This window comes from Somniosus microcephalus, unplaced genomic scaffold (genome assembly GCF_052327205.1).
Source record: "Somniosus microcephalus isolate GS21.2 unplaced genomic scaffold, FLI_Smic_1.0 unresolved_chr4, whole genome shotgun sequence".
NCBI lineage: Eukaryota > Metazoa > Chordata > Chondrichthyes > Squaliformes > Somniosidae > Somniosus > Somniosus microcephalus.
The window spans coordinates 29,484,100-29,498,826 of NW_028225182.1; the positions used below are offsets into that span (position 1 = coordinate 29,484,100).

At 48.6% G+C, this 14,727-nt stretch overlaps 20 non-coding genes across 20 annotated transcripts; all 20 read left to right on the forward strand.

Moving 5' to 3' along the window:
* The first annotated feature begins 169 nt into the window (after positions 1-169).
* trnaf-gaa (transfer RNA phenylalanine (anticodon GAA)) lies at positions 170-242 on the forward strand. The gene has a single exon. It is a non-coding gene; the product is annotated as a tRNA-Phe (tRNA).
* A 422-nt stretch (positions 243-664) lies between these two features.
* On the forward strand, positions 665-738 carry trnai-aau (transfer RNA isoleucine (anticodon AAU)). Its single transcript has one exon. It is a non-coding gene; the product is annotated as a tRNA-Ile (tRNA).
* A 518-nt stretch (positions 739-1,256) lies between these two features.
* On the forward strand, positions 1,257-1,328 carry trnae-cuc (transfer RNA glutamic acid (anticodon CUC)). The gene has a single exon. It is a non-coding gene; the product is annotated as a tRNA-Glu (tRNA).
* Positions 1,329-2,225: 897 nt separating this feature from the next.
* On the forward strand, positions 2,226-2,298 carry trnaf-gaa (transfer RNA phenylalanine (anticodon GAA)). Its single transcript has one exon. It is a non-coding gene; the product is annotated as a tRNA-Phe (tRNA).
* A 415-nt stretch (positions 2,299-2,713) lies between these two features.
* trnai-aau (transfer RNA isoleucine (anticodon AAU)) lies at positions 2,714-2,787 on the forward strand. Its single transcript has one exon. It is a non-coding gene; the product is annotated as a tRNA-Ile (tRNA).
* Positions 2,788-3,314: 527 nt separating this feature from the next.
* Positions 3,315-3,386, forward strand: trnae-cuc (transfer RNA glutamic acid (anticodon CUC)). Its single transcript has one exon. It is a non-coding gene; the product is annotated as a tRNA-Glu (tRNA).
* An 897-nt stretch (positions 3,387-4,283) lies between these two features.
* trnaf-gaa (transfer RNA phenylalanine (anticodon GAA)) lies at positions 4,284-4,356 on the forward strand. The gene has a single exon. It is a non-coding gene; the product is annotated as a tRNA-Phe (tRNA).
* Positions 4,357-4,771: 415 nt separating this feature from the next.
* trnai-aau (transfer RNA isoleucine (anticodon AAU)) lies at positions 4,772-4,845 on the forward strand. The gene has a single exon. It is a non-coding gene; the product is annotated as a tRNA-Ile (tRNA).
* A 527-nt stretch (positions 4,846-5,372) lies between these two features.
* Positions 5,373-5,444, forward strand: trnae-cuc (transfer RNA glutamic acid (anticodon CUC)). The gene has a single exon. It is a non-coding gene; the product is annotated as a tRNA-Glu (tRNA).
* Positions 5,445-6,341: 897 nt separating this feature from the next.
* On the forward strand, positions 6,342-6,414 carry trnaf-gaa (transfer RNA phenylalanine (anticodon GAA)). The gene has a single exon. It is a non-coding gene; the product is annotated as a tRNA-Phe (tRNA).
* Positions 6,415-6,836: 422 nt separating this feature from the next.
* trnai-aau (transfer RNA isoleucine (anticodon AAU)) lies at positions 6,837-6,910 on the forward strand. Its single transcript has one exon. It is a non-coding gene; the product is annotated as a tRNA-Ile (tRNA).
* Positions 6,911-8,398: 1,488 nt separating this feature from the next.
* Positions 8,399-8,471, forward strand: trnaf-gaa (transfer RNA phenylalanine (anticodon GAA)). Its single transcript has one exon. It is a non-coding gene; the product is annotated as a tRNA-Phe (tRNA).
* A 422-nt stretch (positions 8,472-8,893) lies between these two features.
* Positions 8,894-8,967, forward strand: trnai-aau (transfer RNA isoleucine (anticodon AAU)). Its single transcript has one exon. It is a non-coding gene; the product is annotated as a tRNA-Ile (tRNA).
* Positions 8,968-10,455: 1,488 nt separating this feature from the next.
* Positions 10,456-10,528, forward strand: trnaf-gaa (transfer RNA phenylalanine (anticodon GAA)). The gene has a single exon. It is a non-coding gene; the product is annotated as a tRNA-Phe (tRNA).
* A 422-nt stretch (positions 10,529-10,950) lies between these two features.
* On the forward strand, positions 10,951-11,024 carry trnai-aau (transfer RNA isoleucine (anticodon AAU)). The gene has a single exon. It is a non-coding gene; the product is annotated as a tRNA-Ile (tRNA).
* A 527-nt stretch (positions 11,025-11,551) lies between these two features.
* Positions 11,552-11,623, forward strand: trnae-cuc (transfer RNA glutamic acid (anticodon CUC)). Its single transcript has one exon. It is a non-coding gene; the product is annotated as a tRNA-Glu (tRNA).
* Positions 11,624-12,514: 891 nt separating this feature from the next.
* Positions 12,515-12,587, forward strand: trnaf-gaa (transfer RNA phenylalanine (anticodon GAA)). Its single transcript has one exon. It is a non-coding gene; the product is annotated as a tRNA-Phe (tRNA).
* A 423-nt stretch (positions 12,588-13,010) lies between these two features.
* On the forward strand, positions 13,011-13,084 carry trnai-aau (transfer RNA isoleucine (anticodon AAU)). Its single transcript has one exon. It is a non-coding gene; the product is annotated as a tRNA-Ile (tRNA).
* Positions 13,085-13,611: 527 nt separating this feature from the next.
* Positions 13,612-13,683, forward strand: trnae-cuc (transfer RNA glutamic acid (anticodon CUC)). Its single transcript has one exon. It is a non-coding gene; the product is annotated as a tRNA-Glu (tRNA).
* Positions 13,684-14,573: 890 nt separating this feature from the next.
* trnaf-gaa (transfer RNA phenylalanine (anticodon GAA)) lies at positions 14,574-14,646 on the forward strand. Its single transcript has one exon. It is a non-coding gene; the product is annotated as a tRNA-Phe (tRNA).
* Positions 14,647-14,727: the final 81 nt, after the last annotated feature.

Consider the following 14,727-nt stretch of genomic DNA (forward strand, 5'->3'; position numbering starts at 1 on the left):
GTGTCAGCTTTGTATCTTTATCAACACTGCAGCTTTACATTAACAGAACCTGAGCTCCGAGATCTGGTCGGGTCACATTGCCCGAAGTGAGGAATGAGCGAGAGGGGCAATTCCACCCGGGGATAGAAAATCCTCCAAAAGAACGACAGAATACTGCGTTTGACGTGAAGCCGAAATAGCTCAGTTGGGAGAGCGTTAGACTGAAGATCTAAAGGTCCCTGGTTCGATCCCGGGTTTCGGCAGGTTTTAGTTACTTTCTGTCTCCTTCACTACAAAAGGTACGAATCAAGAGAAATTTTACGCTCCTGATGACGCGTTTCCCAAACGAATGGGAGTGAAACCACGTCGGACATGCTGGATCCGGCTCCAACCGTCCGCTGCAGGTTCGAATTCAGTCGGGGTCCCGCCGTCTGCTTTTATACCGGGACAGTGTTTGTGGGAGGGGCTGTGGTGCGACAAAAAATTTTAGAATGAGGTTTGTTAGACCATAGAGCAGTCTTTCTGTTACTTTGGATTTACACTCTGCCCAGTTGTATATACGAACAGTTAACAATGTTTAAGCGATGTGGTGTGTTCAATGTTTGTGCAGTAACTCGGTCACCCAGTGTGAGCCTGAGAGACAATTTCCCAGCCTAGGTTCGAGCCTGGCCAACGGGAGCATTGTGGCCGGTTAGCTCAGTTGGTGAGAGCGTGGTGCTAATAGCGCCAAGGTCGCGGGTTCGATCCCCGTACGGGCCATCAGGATGTTTTCATAATTTTACGCTTTTCCCGCACATTTCCAGTACAAACTTTATAAGGAAGCCAATGCACACAGACTCTCACGGGGGATATATTTGGATTAACATCCTTTGCCACCGGGGCTGAGAGACTGTTCTTTTGTCTTTCTGGGTTTGCTGTTGAAAGTTGAACAGGCGGCATGTTGCCGATAAGGGTCACAGGCAGGTAATAGACAGACAGAGCGGCTCTGACCCCGCGAGATGGGCAAAAGGCTTCAGTTCAGGACAAATGCATCAATGAATTGTTCGCCCAGCACCGAGAGAGACAACATCCAGAGAAAAACACAGGAGGAAATCGATTTCAAGTGGATGCCTACCCGCACTTGGTGCCGTGCTTTCGCGAACACGTCTGTTGTGTTCTCATGTAAAAAATATAATTTTGTCCGAACAGTTTGCCTGGCGCGAAAGGATCTGAATTGCAAAGGAGCAAGCATGAAAAGCTGCGTTGATGTGCTTGCTGCCAGGAGGCTGGCTGCAGCTTCCCTGGTGGTCTAGTGGTTAGGATTCGGCGCTCTCACCGCCGCGGCCCGGGTTCGATTCCCGGTCAGGGAACAGTGCGTTTTGGGGCTGTTTGAATTGCCACCATGCAATGCACCCTTACGGAACAATGCTCCGCCCCTGATTCAACTTTCCACACCGCTGCTCAACATCACTCTTCATACAGCGATACAAAATGCACATTCTTGATTTCTGTAAAATGCGTGCTGTTTCAAAGTCAGCAGGACTTGATTTCTGTCAAATTTAGACTGGCTGACTTTAAATGTTGCCAACATTTAACTGCAGCTCACAGTGTCAGGGCAGTCACGGTTTTTATCAGTCTTCCGTATATCTCCTTGCCCACTGCATCTCCCGAACAAACTTAGCTTATCACAGGCACGGCTATCGATTATTTTCATTGCCAGTGTGAAAAATGCAAATTTTGAAACTTACCAACGTGTGCAAGCCTGGAATCAGAGAGTCCGTGGCCCCTGATAACTTGAGCATTAAGATGATCATTAGCCCTTCCTGTATTGCTCAGTAGCCCACTGTGCGAGGAACTAAGAACCACGGGCATTTTCACTTCTGTGTGGGGCTCAGCACCATACCTGCAGCTGAAGATTGAACTTGATTTGGCTCGTGATCAGTGCGGCTCAGTGAGACTTCGGCCCGTCTCTCCCTTCGCAACCCATCAGTGTGGAGAAAAGAACAGGGAATTTTACACATGTGTTGTGCTCTGTAACTTTATTTGAACATGTCATTGCATTTCACGCTGTGTCCAACACGGTGAGGTCCCCCGTGCTGTGTCAGCTTTGTATCTTTATCAACACTGCAGCTTTACATTAACAGAACCTGAGCTCCGAGATCTGGTCGGGTCACATTGCCCGAAGTGAGGAATGAGCGAGAGGGGCAATTCCACCCGGGGATAGAAAATCCTCCAAAAGAACGACAGAATACTGCGTTTGACGTGAAGCCGAAATAGCTCAGTTGGGAGAGCGTTAGACTGAAGATCTAAAGGTCCCTGGTTCGATCCCGGGTTTCGGCAGGTTTTAGTTACTTTCTGTCTCCTTCACTACAAAAGGTACGAATCAAGAGAAATTTTACGCTCCTGATGACGCGTTTCCCAAACGAATGGGAGTGACACCACGTCGGACATGCTGGATCCGGCTCCAACCGTCCGCTGCAGGTTCGAATTCAGTCGGGGTCCCGCCGTCTGCTTTTATACCGGGACAGTGTTTGTGGGAGGGGCTGTGGTGCGACAAAAATTTTTAGAATGAGGTTTGTTAGACCAGTCTTTCTGTTACTTTGGATTTACACTCTGCCCAGTTGTATATACGAACAGTTAACAATGTTTCAGCGATGTGGTGTGTTCAATGTTTGTGCAGTAACTCGGTCACCCAGTGTGAGCCTGAAAGACAATTTTCCAGCCTAGGTTCGAGCCTGGCCAACGGGAGCATTGTGGCCGGTTAGCTCAGTTGGTGAGAGCGTGGTGCTAATAACGCCAAGGTCGCGGGTTCGATCCCCGTACGGGCCATCAGGATGTTTTCATAATTTTACGCTTTTCCCGCACATTTCCAATACAAACTTTATAAGGAAGCCAATGCACACAGACTCTCACGGGGGATATATTTGGATTAACATCCTTTGCCACCGGGGCTGAGAGACACATCTTTCTGTTCTTTTGTCTTTCTGGGTTTGCTGTTGAAAGTTGAACAGGCGGCATGTTGCCGATAAGTGTCACAGGCAGGTAATACACAGACAGAGCGGCTCTGACCCCGCGAGATGGGTAAAAGGCTTCAGTTCAGGACAAATGCATCAATGAATTGTTCGCCCAGCACCGAGAGAGACAACATCCAGAGAAAAACACAGGAGGAAATCGATTTCAAGTGGATGCCTACCCGCACTTGGTGCCGTGCTTTCGCGAACACGTCTGTTGTGTTCTCATGTAAAAAATATAATTTTGTCCGAACAGTTTGCCTGGCGCGAAAGGATCTGAATTGCAAAGGAGCAAGCATGAAAAGCTGCGTTGATGTGCTTGCTGCCAGGAGGCTGGCTGCAGCTTCCCTGGTGGTCTAGTGGTTAGGATTCGGCGCTCTCACCGCCGCGGCCCGGGTTCGATTCCCGGTCAGGGAACAGTGCGTTTTGGGACTGTTTGAATTGCCACCATGCAATGCACCCTTACGGAACAATGCTCCGCCCCTGATTCAACTTTCCACACCGCTGCTCAACATCACTCTTCATACAGCGATACAAAATGCACATTCTTGATTTCTGTAAAATGCGTGCTGTTTCAAAGTCAGCAGGACTTGATTTCTGTCAAATTTAGACTGGCTGACTTTAAATGTTGCCAACATTTAACTGCAGCTCACAGTGTCAGGGCAGTCACGGTTTTTATCAGTCTTCCGTATATCTCCTTGCCCACTGCATCTCCCGAACAAACTTAGCTTATCACAGGCACGGCTATCGATTATTTTCATTGCCAGTGTGAAAAATGCAAATTTTGAAACTTACCAACGTGTGCAAGCCTGGAATCAGAGAGTCCGTGGCCCCTGATAACTTGAGCATTAAGATGATCATTAGCCCTTCCTGTATTGCTCAGTAGCCCACTGTGCGAGGAACTAAGAACCACGGGCATTTTCACTTCTGTGTGGGGCTCAGCACCATACCTGCAGCTGAAGATTGAACTTGATTTGGCTCGTGATCAGTGCGGCTCAGTGAGACTTCGGCCCGTCTCTCCCTTCGCAACCCATCAGTGTGGAGAAAAGAACAGGGAATTTTACACATGTGTTGTGCTCTGTAACTTTATTTGAACATGTCATTGCATTTCACGCTGTGTCCAACACGGTGAGGTCCCCCGTGCTGTGTCAGCTTTGTATCTTTATCAACACTGCAGCTTTACATTAACAGAACCTGAGCTCCGAGATCTGGTCGGGTCACATTGCCCGAAGTGAGGAATGAGCGAGAGGGGCAATTCCACCCGGGGATAGAAAATCCTCCAAAAGAACGACAGAATACTGCGTTTGACGTGAAGCCGAAATAGCTCAGTTGGGAGAGCGTTAGACTGAAGATCTAAAGGTCCCTGGTTCGATCCCGGGTTTCGGCAGGTTTTAGTTACTTTCTGTCTCCTTCACTACAAAAGGTACGAATCAAGAGAAATTTTACGCTCCTGATGACGCGTTTCCCAAACGAATGGGAGTGACACCACGTCGGACATGCTGGATCCGGCTCCAACCGTCCGCTGCAGGTTCGAATTCAGTCGGGGTCCCGCCGTCTGCTTTTATACCGGGACAGTGTTTGTGGGAGGGGCTGTGGTGCGACAAAAATTTTTAGAATGAGGTTTGTTAGACCAGTCTTTCTGTTACTTTGGATTTACACTCTGCCCAGTTGTATATACGAACAGTTAACAATGTTTCAGCGATGTGGTGTGTTCAATGTTTGTGCAGTAACTCGGTCACCCAGTGTGAGCCTGAAAGACAATTTTCCAGCCTAGGTTCGAGCCTGGCCAACGGGAGCATTGTGGCCGGTTAGCTCAGTTGGTGAGAGCGTGGTGCTAATAACGCCAAGGTCGCGGGTTCGATCCCCGTACGGGCCATCAGGATGTTTTCATAATTTTACGCTTTTCCCGCACATTTCCAATACAAACTTTATAAGGAAGCCAATGCACACAGACTCTCACGGGGGATATATTTGGATTAACATCCTTTGCCACCGGGGCTGAGAGACACATCTTTCTGTTCTTTTGTCTTTCTGGGTTTGCTGTTGAAAGTTGAACAGGCGGCATGTTGCCGATAAGTGTCACAGGCAGGTAATACACAGACAGAGCGGCTCTGACCCCGCGAGATGGGTAAAAGGCTTCAGTTCAGGACAAATGCATCAATGAATTGTTCGCCCAGCACCGAGAGAGACAACATCCAGAGAAAAACACAGGAGGAAATCGATTTCAAGTGGATGCCTACCCGCACTTGGTGCCGTGCTTTCGCGAACACGTCTGTTGTGTTCTCATGTAAAAAATATAATTTTGTCCGAACAGTTTGCCTGGCGCGAAAGGATCTGAATTGCAAAGGAGCAAGCATGAAAAGCTGCGTTGATGTGCTTGCTGCCAGGAGGCTGGCTGCAGCTTCCCTGGTGGTCTAGTGGTTAGGATTCGGCGCTCTCACCGCCGCGGCCCGGGTTCGATTCCCGGTCAGGGAACAGTGCGTTTTGGGGCTGTTTGAATTGCCACCATGCAATGCACCCTTACGGAACAATGCTCCGCCCCTGATTCAACTTTCCACACCGCTGCTCAACATCACTCTTCATACAGCGATACTAAATGCACATTCTTGATTTCTGTAAAATGCGTGCTGTTTCAAAGTCAGCAGGACTTGATTTCTGTCAAATTTAGACTGGCTGACTTTAAATGTTGCCAACATTTAACTGCAGCTCACAGTGTCAGGGCAGTCACGGTTTTTATCAGTCTTCCGTATATCTCCTTGCCCACTGCATCTCCCGAACAAACTTAGCTTATCACAGGCACGGCTATCGATTATTTTCATTGCCAGTGTGAAAAATGCAAATTTTGAAACTTACCAACGTGTGCAAGCCTGGAATCAGAGAGTCCGTGGCCCCTGATAACTTGAGCATTAAGATGATCATTAGCCCTTCCTGTATTGCTCAGTAGCCCACTGTGCGAGGAACTAAGAACCACGGGCATTTTCACTTCTGTGTGGGGCTCAGCACCATACCTGCAGCTGAAGATTGAACTTGATTTGGCTCGTGATCAGTGCGGCTCAGTGAGACTTCGGCCCGTCTCTCCCTTCGCAACCCGTCAGTGTGGAGAAAAGAACAGGGAATTTTACACATGTGTTGTGCTCTGTAACTTTATTTGAACATGTCATTGCATTTCACGCTGTGTCCAACACGGTGAGGTCCCCCGTGCTGTGTCAGCTTTGTATCTTTATCAACACTGCAGCTTTACATTAACAGAACCTGAGCTCCGAGATCTGGTCGGGTCACATTGCCCGAAGTGAGGAATGAGCGAGAGGGGCAATTCCACCCGGGGATAGAAAATCCTCCAAAAGAACGACAGAATACTGCGTTTGACGTGAAGCCGAAATAGCTCAGTTGGGAGAGCGTTAGACTGAAGATCTAAAGGTCCCTGGTTCGATCCCGGGTTTCGGCAGGTTTTAGTTACTTTCTGTCTCCTTCACTACAAAAGGTACGAATCAAGAGAAATTTTACGCTCCTGATGACGCGTTTCCCAAACGAATGGGAGTGAAACCACGTCGGACATGCTGGATCCGGCTCCAACCGTCCGCTGCAGGTTCGAATTCAGTCGGGGTCCCGCCGTCTGCTTTTATACCGGGACAGTGTTTGTGGGAGGGGCTGTGGTGCGACAAAAAATTTTAGAATGAGGTTTGTTAGACCATAGAGCAGTCTTTCTGTTACTTTGGATTTACACTCTGCCCAGTTGTATATACGAACAGTTAACAATGTTTAAGCGATGTGGTGTGTTCAATGTTTGTGCAGTAACTCGGTCACCCAGTGTGAGCCTGAGAGACAATTTCCCAGCCTAGGTTCGAGCCTGGCCAACGGGAGCATTGTGGCCGGTTAGCTCAGTTGGTGAGAGCGTGGTGCTAATAGCGCCAAGGTCGCGGGTTCGATCCCCGTACGGGCCATCAGGATGTTTTCATAATTTTACGCTTTTCCCGCACATTTCCAGTACAAACTTTATAAGGAAGCCAATGCACACAGACTCTCACGGGGGATATATTTGGATTAACATCCTTTGCCACCGGGGCTGAGAGACTGTTCTTTTGTCTTTCTGGGTTTGCTGTTGAAAGTTGAACAGGCGGCATGTTGCCGATAACGGTCACAGGCAGGTAATAGACAGACAGAGCGGCTCTGACCCCGCGAGATGGGCAAAAGGCTTCAGTTCAGGACAAATGCATCAATGAATTGTTCGCCCAGCACCGAGAGAGACAACATCCAGAGAAAAACACAGGAGGAAATCGATTTCAAGTGGATGCCTACCCGCACTTGGTGCCGTGCTTTCGCGAACACGTCTGTTGTGTTCTCATGTAAAAAATATAATTTTGTCCGAACAGTTTGCCTGGCGCGAAAGGATCTGAATTGCAAAGGAGCAAGCATGAAAAGCTGCGTTGATGTGCTTGCTGCCAGGAGGCTGGCTGCAGCTTCCCTGGTGGTCTAGTGGTTAGGATTCGGCGCTCTCACCGCCGCGGCCCGGGTTCGATTCCCGGTTCAGGAAACAGTGCGTTTTGGGGCTGTTTGAATTGCCACCATGCAATGCACCCTTACGGAACAATGCTCCGCCCCTGATTCAACTTTCCACACCGCTGCTCAACATCACTCTTCATACAGCGATACTAAATGCACATTCTTGATTTCTGTAAAATGCGTGCTGTTTCAAAGTCAGCAGGACTTGATTTCTGTCAAATTTAGACTGGCTGACTTTAAATGTTGCCAACATTTAACTGCAGCTCACAGTGTCAGGGCAGTCACGGTTTTTATCAGTCTTCCGTATATCTCCTTGCCCACTGCATCTCCCGAACAAACTTAGCTTATCACAGGCACGGCTATCGATTATTTTCATTGCCAGTGTGAAAAATGCAAATTTTGAAACTTACCAACGTGTGCAAGCCTGGAATCAGAGAGTCCGTGGCCCCTGATAACTTGAGCATTAAGATGATCATTAGCCCTTCCTGTATTGCTCAGTAGCCCACTGTGCGAGGAACTAAGAACCACGGGCATTTTCACTTCTGTGTGGGGCTCAGCACCATACCTGCAGCTGAAGATTGAACTTGATTTGGCTCGTGATCAGTGCGGCTCAGTGAGACTTCGGCCCGTCTCTCCCTTCGCAACCCGTCAGTGTGGAGAAAAGAACAGGGAATTTTACACATGTGTTGTGCTCTGTAACTTTATTTGAACATGTCATTGCATTTCACGCTGTGTCCAACACGGTGAGGTCCCCCGTGCTGTGTCAGCTTTGTATCTTTATCAACACTGCAGCTTTACATTAACAGAACCTGAGCTCCGAGATCTGGTCGGGTCACATTGCCCGAAGTGAGGAATGAGCGAGAGGGGCAATTCCACCCGGGGATAGAAAATCCTCCAAAAGAACGACAGAATACTGCGTTTGACGTGAAGCCGAAATAGCTCAGTTGGGAGAGCGTTAGACTGAAGATCTAAAGGTCCCTGGTTCGATCCCGGGTTTCGGCAGGTTTTAGTTACTTTCTGTCTCCTTCACTACAAAAGGTACGAATCAAGAGAAATTTTACGCTCCTGATGACGCGTTTCCCAAACGAATGGGAGTGAAACCACGTCGGACATGCTGGATCCGGCTCCAACCGTCCGCTGCAGGTTCGAATTCAGTCGGGGTCCCGCCGTCTGCTTTTATACCGGGACAGTGTTTGTGGGAGGGGCTGTGGTGCGACAAAAAATTTTAGAATGAGGTTTGTTAGACCATAGAGCAGTCTTTCTGTTACTTTGGATTTACACTCTGCCCAGTTGTATATACGAACAGTTAACAATGTTTAAGCGATGTGGTGTGTTCAATGTTTGTGCAGTAACTCGGTCACCCAGTGTGAGCCTGAGAGACAATTTCCCAGCCTAGGTTCGAGCCTGGCCAACGGGAGCATTGTGGCCGGTTAGCTCAGTTGGTGAGAGCGTGGTGCTAATAGCGCCAAGGTCGCGGGTTCGATCCCCGTACGGGCCATCAGGATGTTTTCATAATTTTACGCTTTTCCCGCACATTTCCAGTACAAACTTTATAAGGAAGCCAATGCACACAGACTCTCACGGGGGATATATTTGGATTAACATCCTTTGCCACCGGGGCTGAGAGACTGTTCTTTTGTCTTTCTGGGTTTGCTGTTGAAAGTTGAACAGGCGGCATGTTGCCGATAAGGGTCACAGGCAGGTAATAGACAGACAGAGCGGCTCTGACCCCGCGAGATGGGCAAAAGGCTTCAGTTCAGGACAAATGCATCAATGAATTGTTCGCCCAGCACCGAGAGAGACAACATCCAGAGAAAAACACAGGAGGAAATCGATTTCAAGTGGATGCCTACCCGCACTTGGTGCCGTGCTTTCGCGAACACGTCTGTTGTGTTCTCATGTAAAAAATATAATTTTGTCCGAACAGTTTGCCTGGCGCGAAAGGATCTGAATTGCAAAGGAGCAAGCATGAAAAGCTGCGTTGATGTGCTTGCTGCCAGGAGGCTGGCTGCAGCTTCCCTGGTGGTCTAGTGGTTAGGATTCGGCGCTCTCACCGCCGCGGCCCGGGTTCGATTCCCGGTTCAGGAAACAGTGCGTTTTGGGGCTGTTTGAATTGCCACCATGCAATGCACCCTTACGGAACAATGCTCCGCCCCTGATTCAACTTTCCACACCGCTGCTCAACATCACTCTTCATACAGCGATACTAAATGCACATTCTTGATTTCTGTAAAATGCGTGCTGTTTCAAAGTCAGCAGGACTTGATTTCTGTCAAATTTAGACTGGCTGACTTTAAATGTTGCCAACATTTAACTGCAGCTCACAGTGTCAGGGCAGTCACGGTTTTTATCAGTCTTCCGTATATCTTCTTGCCCACTGCATCTCCCGAACAAACTTAGCTTATCACAGGCACGGCTATCGATTATTTTCATTGCCAGAGTTAAAAATGCAAATTTTGAAACTTACCAACGTGTGCAAGCCGGGAATCAGAGAGTCCGTGGCCCCTGATAACTTGAGCATTAAGATGATCATTAGCCCTTCCTGTATTGCTCAGTAGCCCACTGTGCGAGGAACTAAGAACCACGGGCATTTTCACTTCTGTGTGGGGCTCAGCACCATACCTGCAGCTGAAGATTGAACTTGATTTGGCTCGTGATCAGTGCGGCTCAGTGAGACTTCGGCCCGTCTCTCCCTTCGCAACCCGTCAGTGTGGAGAAAAGAACAGGGAATTTTACACATGTGTTGTGCTCTGTAACTTTATTTGAACATGTCATTGCATTTCACGCTGTGTCCAACACGGTGAGGTCCCCCGTGCTGTGTCAGCTTTGTATCTTTATCAACACTGCAGCTTTACATTAACACAACCTGAGCTCCGAGATCTGGTCGGGTCACATTGCCCGAAGTGAGGAATGAGCGAGAGGGGCAATTCCACCCGGGGATAGAAAATCCTCCAAAAGAACGACAGAATACGGCGTTTGACGTGAAGCCGAAATAGCTCAGTTGGGAGAGCGTTAGACTGAAGATCTAAAGGTCCCTGGTTCGATCTCGGGTTTCGGCAGGTTTTAGTTACTTTCTGTCTCCTTCACTACAAAAGGTACGAATCAAGCGAAATTTTACGCTCCTGATGACGCGTTTCCCAAACGAATGGGAGTGAAACCACGTCGGACATGCTGGATCCGGCTCCAACCGTCCGCTGCAGGTTCGAATTCAGTCGGGGTCCCGCCGTCTGCTTTTATACCGGGACAGTGTTTGTGGGAGGGGCTGTGGTGCGACAAAAAATTTTAGAATGAGGTTTGTTAGACCATAGAGCAGTCTTTCTGTTACTTTGGATTTACACTCTGCCCAGTTGTATATACGAACAGTTAACAATGTTTAAGCGATGTGGTGTGTTCAATGTTTGTGCAGTAACTCGGTCACCCAGTGTGAGCCTGAAAGACAATTTCCCAGCCTAGGTTCGAGCCTGGCCAACGGGAGCATTGTGGCCGGTTAGCTCAGTTGGTGAGAGCGTGGTGCTAATAACGCCAAGGTCGCGGGTTCGATCCCCGTACGGGCCATCAGGATGTTTTCATAATTTTACGCTTTTCCCGCACATTTCCAGTACAAACTTTATAAGGAAGCCAATGCACACAGACGCTCACGGGGGATATATTTGGATTAACATCCTTTGCCACCGGGGCTGAGAGACACATCTTTCTGTTCTTTTGTCTTTCTGGGTTTGCTGTTGAAAGTTGAACAGGCGGCATGTTGCCGATAAGGGTCACAGGCAGGTAATAGACAGACAGAGCGGCTCTGACCCCGCGAGATGGGCAAAAGGCTTCAGTTCAGGACAAATGCATCAATGAATTGTTCGCCCAGCACCGAGAGAGACAACATCCAGAGAAAAACACAGGAGGAAATCGATTTCAAGTGGATGCCTACCCGCACTTGGTGCCGTGCTTTCGCGAACACATCTGTTGTGTTCTCATGTAAAAAATATAATTTTGTCCGAACAGTTTGCCTGGCGCGAAAGGATCTGAATTGCAAAGGAGCAAGCATGAAAAGCTGCGTTGATGTGCTTGCTGCCAGGAGGCTGGCTGCAGCTTCCCTGGTGGTCTAGTGGTTAGGATTCGGCGCTCTCACCGCCGCGGCCCGGGTTCGATTCCCGGTCAGGGAACAGTGCGTTTTGGGGCTGTTTGAATTGCCACCATGCAATGCACCCTTACGGAACAATGCTCTGCCCCTGATTCAACTTTCCACACCGCTGCTCAACATCACTCTTCATACAGCGATACAAAATGCACATTTTTGATTTCTGTAAAATGCGTGCTGTTTCAAAGTCAGCAGGACTTGATTTCTGTCAAATTTAGACTGGCTGACTTTAAATGTTGCCAACATTTAACTGCAGCTCACAGTGTCAGGGCAGTCACGGTTTTTATCAGTCTTCCGTATATCTCCTTGCCCACTGCATCTCCCGAACAAACTTAGCTTATCACAGGCACGGCTATCGATTATTTTCATTGCCAGTGTGAAAAATGCAAATTTTGAAACTTACCAACGTGTGCAAGCCGGGAATCAGAGAGTCCGTGGCCCCTGATAACTTGAGCATTAAGATGATCATTAGCCCTTCCTGTATTGCTCAGTAGCCCACTGTGCGAGGAACTAAGAACCACGGGCATTTTCACTTCTGTGTGGGGCTCAGCACCATACCTGAAGATTGAACTTGATTTGGCTCGTGATCAGTGCGGCTCAGTGAGACTTCGGCCCGTCTCTCCCTTCGCAACCCGTCAGTGTGGAGAAAAGAACAGGGAATTTTACACATGTGTTGTGCTCTGTAACTTTATTTGAACATGTCATTGCATTTCACGCTGTGTCCAACACGGTGAGGTCCCCCGTGCTGTGTCAGCTTTGTATCTTTATCAACACTGCAGCTTTACATTAACACAACCTGAGCTCCGAGATCTGGTCGGGTCACATTGCCCGAAGTGAGGAATGAGCGAGAGGGGCAATTCCACCCGGGGATAGAAAATCCTCCAAAAGAACGACAGAATACTGCGTTTGACGTGAAGCCGAAATAGCTCAGTTGGGAGAGCGTTAGACTGAAGATCTAAAGGTCCCTGGTTCGATCCCGGGTTTCGGCAGGTTTTAGTTACTTTCTGTCTCCTTCACTACAAAAGGTGCGAATCAAGAGAAATTTTACGCTCCTGATGACGCGTTTCCCAAACGAATGGGAGTGAAACCACGTCGGACATGCTGGATCCGGCTCCAACCGTCCGCTGCAGGTTCGAATTCAGTCGGGGTCCCGCCGTCTGCTTTTATACCGGGACAGTGTTTGTGGGAGGGGCTGTGGTGCGACAAAAATTTTTAGAATGAGGTTTGTTAGACCATAGAGCAGTCTTTCTGTTACTTTGGATTTACACTCTGCCCAGTTGTATATACGAACAGTTAACAATGTTTAAGCGATGTGGTGTGTTCAATGTTTGTGCCGTAACTCGGTCACCCAGTGTGAGCCTGAAAGACAATTTCCCAGCCTAGGTTCGAGCCTGGCCAACGGGAGCATATGTGGCCGGTTAGCTCAGTTGGTGAGAGCGTGGTGCTAATAACGCCAAGGTCGCGGGTTCGATCCCCGTACGGGCCATCAGGATGTTTTCATAATTATACGCTTTTCCCGCACATTTCCAATACAAACTTTATAAGGAAGCCAATGCACACAGACTCTCACGGGGGATATATTTGGATTAACATCCTTTGCCACCGGGGCTGAGAGACACATCTTTCTGTTCTTTTGTCTTTCTGGGTTTGCTGTTGAAAGTTGAACAGGCGGCATGTTGCCGATAAGGGTCACAGGCAGGTAATAGACAGACAGAGCGGCTCTGACCCCGCGAGATGGGCAAAAGGCTTCAGTTCAGGACAAATGCATCAATGAATTGTTCGCCCAGCACCGAGAGAGACAACATCCAGAGAAAAACACAGGAGGAAATCGATTTCAAGTGGATGCCTACCCGCACTTGGTGCCGTGCTTTCGCGAACACGTCTGTTGTGTTCTCATGTAAAAAATATAATTTTGTCCGAACAGTTTGCCTGGCGCGAAAGGATCTGAATTGCAAAGGAGCAAGCATGAAAAGCTGCGTTGATGTGCTTGCTGCCAGGAGGCTGGCTGCAGCTTCCCTGGTGGTCTAGTGGTTAGGATTCGGCGCTCTCACCGCCGCGGCCCGGGTTCGATTCCCGGTCAGGGAACAGTGCGTTTTGGGGCTGTTTGAATTGCCACCATGCAATGCACCCTTACGGAACAATGCTCCGCCCCTGATTCAACTTTCCACACCGCTGCTCAACATCACTCTTCATACAGCGATACAAAATGCACATTCTTGATTTCTGTAAAATGCGTGCTGTTTCAAAGTCAGCAGGACTTGATTTCTGTCAAATTTAGACTGGCTGACTTTAAATGTTGCCAACATTTAACTGCAGCTCACAGTGTCAGGGCAGTCACGGTTTTTATCAGTCTTCCGTATATCTCCTTGCCCACTGCATCTCCCGAACAAACTTAGCTTATCACAGGCACGGCTATCGATTATTTTCATTGCCAGTGTGAAAAATGCAAATTTTGAAACTTACCAACGTGTGCAAGCCTGGAATCAGAGAGTCCGTGGCCCCTGATAACTTGAGCATTAAGATGATCATTAGCCCTTCCTGTATTGCTCAGTAGCCCACTGTGCGAGGAACCACGGGCATTTTCACTTCTGTGTGGGGCTCAGCACCATACCTGCAGCTGAAGATTGAACTTGATTTGGCTCGTGATCAGTGCGGCTCAGTGAGACTTCGGCCCGTCTCTCCCTTCGCAACCCATCAGTGTGGAGAAAAGAACAGGGAATTTTACACATGTGTTGTGCTCTGTAACTTTATTTGAACATGTCATTGCATTTCACGCTGTGTCCAACACGGTGAGGTCCCCCGTGCTGTGTCAGCTTTGTATCTTTATCAACACTGCAGCTTTACATTAACAGAACCTGAGCTCCGAGATCTGGTCGGGTCACATTGCCCGAAGTGAGGAATGAGCGAGAGGGGCAATTCCACCCGGGGATAGAAAATCCTCCAAAAGAACGACAGAATACGGCGTTTGACGTGAAGCCGAAATAGCTCAGTTGGGAGAGCGTTAGACTGAAAATCTAAAGGTTCCTGGTTCGATCCCGGGTTTCGGCAGGTTTTAGTTACTTTCTGTCTCCTTCACTGCAAAAGGTACGAATCAAGAGAAATTTTACGCTCCTGATGACGCGTTTCCCA